Source organism: Macaca mulatta, chromosome 14 (genome assembly GCF_049350105.2).
Source record: "Macaca mulatta isolate MMU2019108-1 chromosome 14, T2T-MMU8v2.0, whole genome shotgun sequence".
In the NCBI taxonomy this organism is placed as follows: Eukaryota; Metazoa; Chordata; class Mammalia; order Primates; family Cercopithecidae; genus Macaca; species Macaca mulatta.
The window spans coordinates 88,243,607-88,251,329 of record NC_133419.1 but is presented as its reverse complement, the minus strand read 5'-3'; the positions used below and the strand labels follow the sequence as shown (position 1 = coordinate 88,251,329).

Genomic DNA, 7,723 nt, shown 5'->3' with positions numbered 1-7,723 from the left:
AAGTACTGAGCTAGAGATACAGAGGTGATCCAAGGAAGAAAGCACTCAATTTAGTCTGGGGGTGCCCTCTGTTGAGCTCCTCCAGTATCTTGTTCTTATCCAGCTGCAGCACATTTCCTCTCTAATAAGAGAGCTTATCTGTAGATTCTGGGAAACTGAGCTCCCTGAGGACAGGAGTTTGTCTTTTCATATTCTGTCTTTTTCTGATGCTCACGGTCTGGCTTATAGTCTACATAATAAGTTCTCAATAAATATTGTACATAAGAATAAGTGGTGGATGTGATATCGTGATGTGAAAACCTGTTCTTGGTAAAGTGAAGAGACCATTCAGCTTTGAATTGTGTTTATGCAGAAATTAACATGAAGAACCGCGTTATGGTAGGTCTGGTTGGTAGAATGAGAAATTTAGCCTTTATTATGAACAGCCATTGAAAACTTTGGAGGACATAAGAATAAACAAAATCCGTTTTTTAATTTTAGTTTGAATATACTGCTCAAGATATAATGGAAAGACATGGAAAAAAATAGACTAGTTGAGACACTTAGGCCAGAGATGAGGTGATAAGAGTTTGAGCAAACACAAGAACAGACAGGGAAATTAAGGGACAGTTTTGAAATACCTCCCTAGAGGGAGATGTGATGGGACTTAGTGATTAACCCACTGAACCTGGCAGAGAGGAAGCAGGAGAGGCCAAGTGTGAATCTGATCATTACAGTATCCATGGCAAACACATCGGGTTTTGAGCACCTCTCTCTCGGGAAGAAGATTTCTAAACTAAAATGTTCATTTCAGCATTTTTCCACCTGCTTTTGTCCTTCTTTCAGGTAATAAATGGAATTAGAAACCCTGTTGAAATCAATAACAAGGAACTTGTTTTTGACAGAAAACAGGAAAGCAATAAGGGGCAGGATGCTGAGAAACAGGTCACTGTCTGCCATTCCTGGAGGCAACCAACCTTCCATCCTCCTTCCCATCCTTCCACTCACTTTTCCATCCATTCATCTAACCAGCATGAATTTCTTGCATACCTACCTAAGACCAAATACTGTTCTGCTTTCTAAATATTCCATAATGACAGGCAGTTTGCTGCTCCCTATGAGTCACATGACTGCAAGAGCAACTGGAAGTACAGAATGATCTTAAATTTTTTTTATTACATTGATTGGTTCTGTTTCTTCATGGGGACAGCAGTAAATTGCTCTTTTAAATTCAGCTTTGAGACACTATAATTTCAGTTCTAAATGCAGAAATTGAACTGCTTTCAAGGATAGGAAAATGATGGCAGTACCCTGGTGCTAAAATACAATGACAAGCTAAAATACAAGGAACCATTACATTGCTCTCTGGGAACTATATATCCATGCTGAGAAAGGCAAGCATGCCTTGTGAGCACTATACCTAAACACACTCCCTGAGAGTGCTCTTTCTTTCCATGGAGCAGAGATGTTAATGCATCCCCTTTCTAACCGGTAGGGTTTGTAGAAGAATCACAAAAGATAATGTCTGTGAATGTGCCTTTTGAAATACACAAATAGAAGAAAGCAATTTTTTTTAATCATTGGAGGTTGTCTTTTAAAATTATTTGTTAAGAGTATTCCCTGAGTTTTTCTTATTCTACTACTAAGTTTCACTGGAAAAGACAAACATTGTTAAACCAGGGAATAAATTGACAGGTTAACTTTGGTATTTGCTAAGTGACTCTAAGCTAAATGTTTAACCTTTCAGTTTTTTCATCCTTGAAACACAGATGATTATAATACATGTCTATAAAATATGGCTGTGGCAGGGCACAGTGGCTCACACCTGTAATCCCAACACTTTGGGAGTCCAATGCTGGTGGATCACTGGAGCCCAGGAGTTCTAGAGTAGCCTGGCCAACATGGTGAAACCCCATCTCTACTAAAAATACAAAAATTAGCCAGGCGCGTTGGCGTGTCCTTGTAATCCCAGCTACTCCGGAGGCTGAGGCAGGAGAATCACTTGAACCCGGAGGCGGAAGTTGCAGTGAGCCGAGATGGCGCCATTGCACTCCAGCCTGAGCAACAAAACGGGACTCTGTCCCCTGCCCCAGAAAAAAAGTATGTATATGTATATGTATATGTATATGTATATGTATATGTATATGTATATGTATATATGGTTGTAAGTCTTAAGCTTCCTGACCACTTCCCAAATCTATCAGTCTGAAAAATACTGTGTTTCAGGTTTCCACACCAAGCTTCACTTCCGCTTTGTATTTCCCGGGAGCTCCACCCCTAAGATTCTAACCGTGCTTCTTCCTTTCACCTCTCAGTAGACTTCTATCAGACCCTTGTGATATACTCATGTTTTTATCTCCCCCTGTAGCTTAGGGGCAGATATTGCAATATTGTCTCATTTGATTGTAACCCTAGCAACAAGGATAGTACCTACGTAAAGCAGATGTTTAATAAATGTTTGCATAAGTAAATGGATAGCAGACACATGGCAGTGCTTTGTACACTGTAGGAGAGTTAGCCTTGATAATTAGGAATCTAATTTGTTAATGTTGCAGTGTGTAAGTGAATTTATGGCAAAAAAAAAAATGAGTATAATAGTTTTAATTGTGAAAGAAAGAACTTTTACAATATCTGCAACTCTGTTTCTCAGCCCATGGTGATTTTGCTCCTGGGGGGACAACTGTCGGTTGCCACAGCCAGGCGAGGGTGCTACTGCCATCTAGTGGGTATAGGCCAGACCTGCTGCTGGTCAACATCCTTCAATGCACAGGACAGCCACCCACAATAAAGAATTAGTTGGCTGGAAAAGCCAAAGTTGGGAAACCTTACCCTAATTAATTATCTTGCCTCAATTAGAGAATGTGCTGTCCTTCAGGCTGTGCTGGCGATTTGACATTCTATAAGCCCTTTGGGGATTCATCACCCTTGAACTTCCAGAAAGAACTGTGTTTCACAGCCACTTTTACAAAAGGAGCCGTGATTTGCTCCTGATAGTACTGACCAGACAACAGCAAACAGGGCTGTAAGTCAGTAGTACCTGCAATACTTTTCCATCTCGCAGCAGATACCAACCTGGTTGGGCTTTGATTAGTGCAACAAACTCCTCTTTCGAGAAATCTGGAGAAGTTAGACTTTCCTCCCTCTAGGCTAAAGAAAGTTGACTATCATAGAACTATTTCTTCAAGAACCCTGGCAAAATAACCATGGGAAGTATCCCAGTTTCCAAGAAAAAAAAAATACGTATATATACATGGTACTAGATACTTTGATAGTTTCTCTATTTTTAACTTTCTTCAAGGTGACTTTTGTTTTCCTTTTAAAGATAAAAACCCTACTATGACCCTCTCACCAATGACTTGTCGCACCCATTGCCACATCCCTCCTCACTCCCCATTTTTGCATTACAGCTGCAAAGGCCCTGTCTTGATTCCTTCAACATCCTGTGTTCTGACAACTGCTCTGTCAGGAACATCCACAGGTTGCCTGGTTAATTCCTATTAATCCCTCAGAACTCACTTCGAATGTCAAATCTTCCTAGAGAAGACCAGCTCCAACCTTACATGAGGCTGGATCCCAAGTTAGACCCTCAACTTGTGCACCAGCCATTCTCCCTAATATTTACCACAGCTGTCATTAAATCAATTATCTCATGTAAGCTCTGTAGAGCAGGAATCATTTCTATCTTCACAAGCAAGCCTACCATGTAGTTGAGACAGAATAAAAATGTGTTTAATTAGTAAAAATAACTTTTTAGAAAGAGTATCCCCATTTCAAGTTTAAATGATATTTGGCAAGTGTTCTCTGATTCAGAATCCAAATATCTTGCAAAAATAACACACAAAGGCACTGTAAGTGAAGAAAACTCAGATTGAGTTGAGAACTTTGACTGTAACTTGTTTCCTCCTACCTCTAGTTAGATATACAAAGAAAGAAAATTATTTTTACAATTAGCAAAAACTATTAACTTTTAATAATATCGAAAAATGTGTGGGAAGCTTTATGAAAACACTAAAAAAAATCCATTGGGAGATATAAGTGAGGATTTTGCAAAGAAAAAATTAAATTTTTAAAAACTATTTCAAAACTGTCACTCTCCCTAAATCAATTAATAGATAAGAATAATCCTATTCAAAAATCTCAATAATATTTTTAGTATATTAAAATGGTTCAAGTAACCACCTGAACTATTTCACAGTTAAAAATGCCTAAGAGAATCTTAAAAATGATGAGATCAGAATTCACCTACTAAATATTAAAACTTGTACTAATTTTTTCCAATATGCCACTAGAATAGAAATCAAAAGGCAAAACAACAGAATAGAACAGATAATTTAGAAATAGATCCAAGGGTATGTAAAATCTTGTAAATGATAAAGGAATTAAACAAACAAATGATAAGTGGAAGTTGAATTGACAAAAAAAAATTACATTTTGGGGAAAAATTAAGTTAACTCACTTCTTACCACAGACCAACATTAATCCTACTTCATTAAAGAAATAAACTAAATAAATAAGTAGATTATGAAGAAAATAAGACAAGAGATTAACAGACACTTTATAGTATTTTTTAGAGATTTGGACTTTCTGAACATAAAAGCTATGGGAGAAATCACAATGGAATAGATCAGCATATTTGCTACATGATGCTGGCTACTCTAACTTATTGAGCATTTGGTGTGTTGTGCCAGGCATCATTGGTGGTGGGCCAGACATCATTCTGTATGCTTTCTGTATGTCTTAATTTGATGAAATCTCATCATCCCCCATAAGCTATTAAGATGCCCATCTTATAGAGAAGAAAATTAAGGCAGAAAAATGTTAAAGTAATTTGATGAAAATCACACATCACAGAGATATCAGAGCCAAGAGCCAAATGCATCACAGAGAGGCCAGAGTCTTTGTTCTTCAACTACTGTGCTCTTTAGTCTGCTATAAAAACACACAAAACATCCGTACATCAAAAATAAAATGGAATAAAAGCTATAAAAAAGCAAATAACAAATTGAGAAAAACATTTTCAACAAATATGACCACAAATATATATCCTTTATATTAGTTCCTCCTCTTGCGTGACTCCACCTTCTTACTTCATTTGTCATTATATAAAGAATACTTCTTGAGTGTGCATGTGTATGTGTGCTTGTGTAATTAGCTTTATAAATCAACAAAAAGACAATGCTCAAATGGAAACTAAATGGGCAATAACATGATCAGAAACTTCATTAAAAAATAAATGGACTCTAAACAAATACGTATATAATCTTACTAGTAACCAAATAATATCCAAATAAATCATCACGTTATTTCCCACCAAATCAGAAAATATTCATTTGTGTATTAGTACAACTTTTCTGGAAGCAATTAGCCTATGTATATCAAGAATATTTTAAAAGTTGGAAACAAAAGACTTTTTCAGATCTATCAATTCTGCTATTAGCTGCCTCTTCTATGGAAATTTTCTGAGAGTTATATAAGAATAAATTCATAGCAGTAACATTAATAGAAGTAACATCAAGAGAAGCAAATTTCTCAGAATAAACTAAACGTACAACTAGGGATAGGTAAGTCAGTCCTGCAACACCCATAGCATAAGTTTCTCAAAAACCATATTTTCATGTAATATTTAATAACGTGGGAAAATGTCCCTGATAGAAAATCAGTTGAAATATAATAATAGTCATCCTATAGAGGTGAGATAGATATTTTAAGGAGATCTTATCACAGACAAAATAAGCTTTCAGTTTCTGCCACTCCCAGTCTATACCTAAAACCCTCAAAACAAGATCACTTTGAGTGGCTGACACAGTGTGGGTCGGCTTCCCTTTGTGCCTTTCATTCTCAGTTAATTGATTTGAATCCCACGTTAAGTTTTGGAGAAGTCAGAGGAACCAGATAGAAAATGGAAAGGTGAAGCTCTCTGTCCCACCCTAGACCAAGTCCCTCCAATCCTTTCTCTCCATTCTCATTGTTACTGAGAATGCCTCTTACATTGTGACAACAAACCCTTAATTATTGTCCTCCTCCTCCTCACTCTGTTTTACATAGACATTTTTTGAAGACTTTCTCTTGTAGTCCTGGATCTCCTTGAAAACAGTTTCCTGAGCATTTCCCTAAATGGAAAGTAAAAGTAAAAGAATGCTTAAAATTTTTACCAGGACCTTGTTGCTAAGCAACCATTTCCTTTGTCTCTAAGTATATGAAATATGACATTGTTTGGAATGTGCTTAGTACAAAAGATCAAGGTTGGGGAGCGGGGAGCAGGGAGGAGGTAAGGGAGGAGGTCGTAGTAAAGAAACTTTTAGATTGAAAAATGTAAAGATATAATATGAAAGGAGAAAAAAACAACAAAAGAACCCACCACGGAAGTTTCAACCCACCACCACCACATGGTGCCAAAAACTTCAAAATGGAACATTTCTTATATTGGCACATATTTTTGTGAGAACAAACATATGGTTGTGAGCATATTCTTACCTTCATTGTGATCTGCATATTTCCTCTCTGCAGGAAAATTTAAATGCACTGTTGACATCTTTTTATAGTCACATAATAAGAAAGCAGACAAAGAAATGTTATGATTGGACTTATTCATGAGATACCACAGACTCTAATTTGTCAAGTTTTTCATATTTACACTACTGGTGAATCTCTAGTTGTATACCTGCCTCTGTGGTCTCATTGTTGGTAACTAGGATAGCTTATAAATAAAAACAAATGATACTGTCTACTGGCCACGACAAGCTCACAACTCACTTTCTACTCCATTCTCAAGTGTAAGTATCATTTTTACTTGGTTGAGGGCAAGAACCCTAATTGGGCAGCTTTTACTGAGAATGAAAAAAATTTTAGCAGAATATAAATAAGCCTAGACAGACGGAGACTTTTTGTTCCTCTTGCCAACTGGGGAGCTCTGGTGAAAACCTTTTGTCATCATTAAGATCACACACAATCCAAAACTTTGGTATAGTTAGGGAGACTGGGATGGAGAACCACTTAACTTGCCGTGTTTGTTAGACCTGCCTGTCTCTAGTCTAGAAAAAGTCTACACTTAGCCTAGCTTACTCATTTAGGGATCAAGAATCTGGTCAGCATTAAAGTTGTGCCTTCTCAGTCAACAGGGCATTTTTCTGTGTATGTGTTTCCCTTTAGGACCATGTAGAGAAAGATGGATGGTTGAGGTTAGGATTTGGAGTTCTCCGGCTAACTGCATATTAACTTTGTTATCATTGCCAATATTATCACCTGACAGAGAAATAGACTTGATGGATTTGGGCTTTAGCCACAGATAAATTAATTTGTGGCTTTAGCCACAAATAAATAGTGTCATCTTGGATGCTAACTTACTGTCCCATTGGTGTCTTTTTTTGTTTTATGAAGGTAATCATATCTATAGAAATAGATATAAATTGAGAGTGTCTGTAATAATTATAAGATAACCATGTGTTTAATACTGAGATTAAGTAATAAAAATTTCCAAGCACCTCAGAAGTCTTCATATGCTCCTATACGCCCTTTCCCCACAGCCTCTTTCTGTCTCTTCTTCCTTAAAGATGTAACCATTATTCTGACTTTTAATTATCCCTCAACTTTTTTGGTAATTTTTACTGTAATATAATTTCAAATTTACACAAAAATTGCAAGAAAAGTACAAGAAAATCTTATGTAACTTTTACCCAGATTTACCATGTATGTACATTTTGATCATTTGCTTTATTATGAATGTGTATGTACGTGTGTGTGTTTG

At 36.7% G+C, this 7,723-nt stretch overlaps 1 long non-coding RNA gene across 1 annotated transcript; it reads left to right on the top strand.

Annotated features, from left to right (window-relative positions):
- The first annotated feature begins 6,247 nt into the window (after positions 1-6,247).
- Positions 6,248-7,318, top strand: LOC144334536 (uncharacterized). The gene is made up of 2 exons (XR_013404499.1): positions 6,248-6,752; positions 7,129-7,318. It is a non-coding gene; the product is annotated as an uncharacterized LOC144334536 (long non-coding RNA).
- Positions 7,319-7,723: the final 405 nt, after the last annotated feature.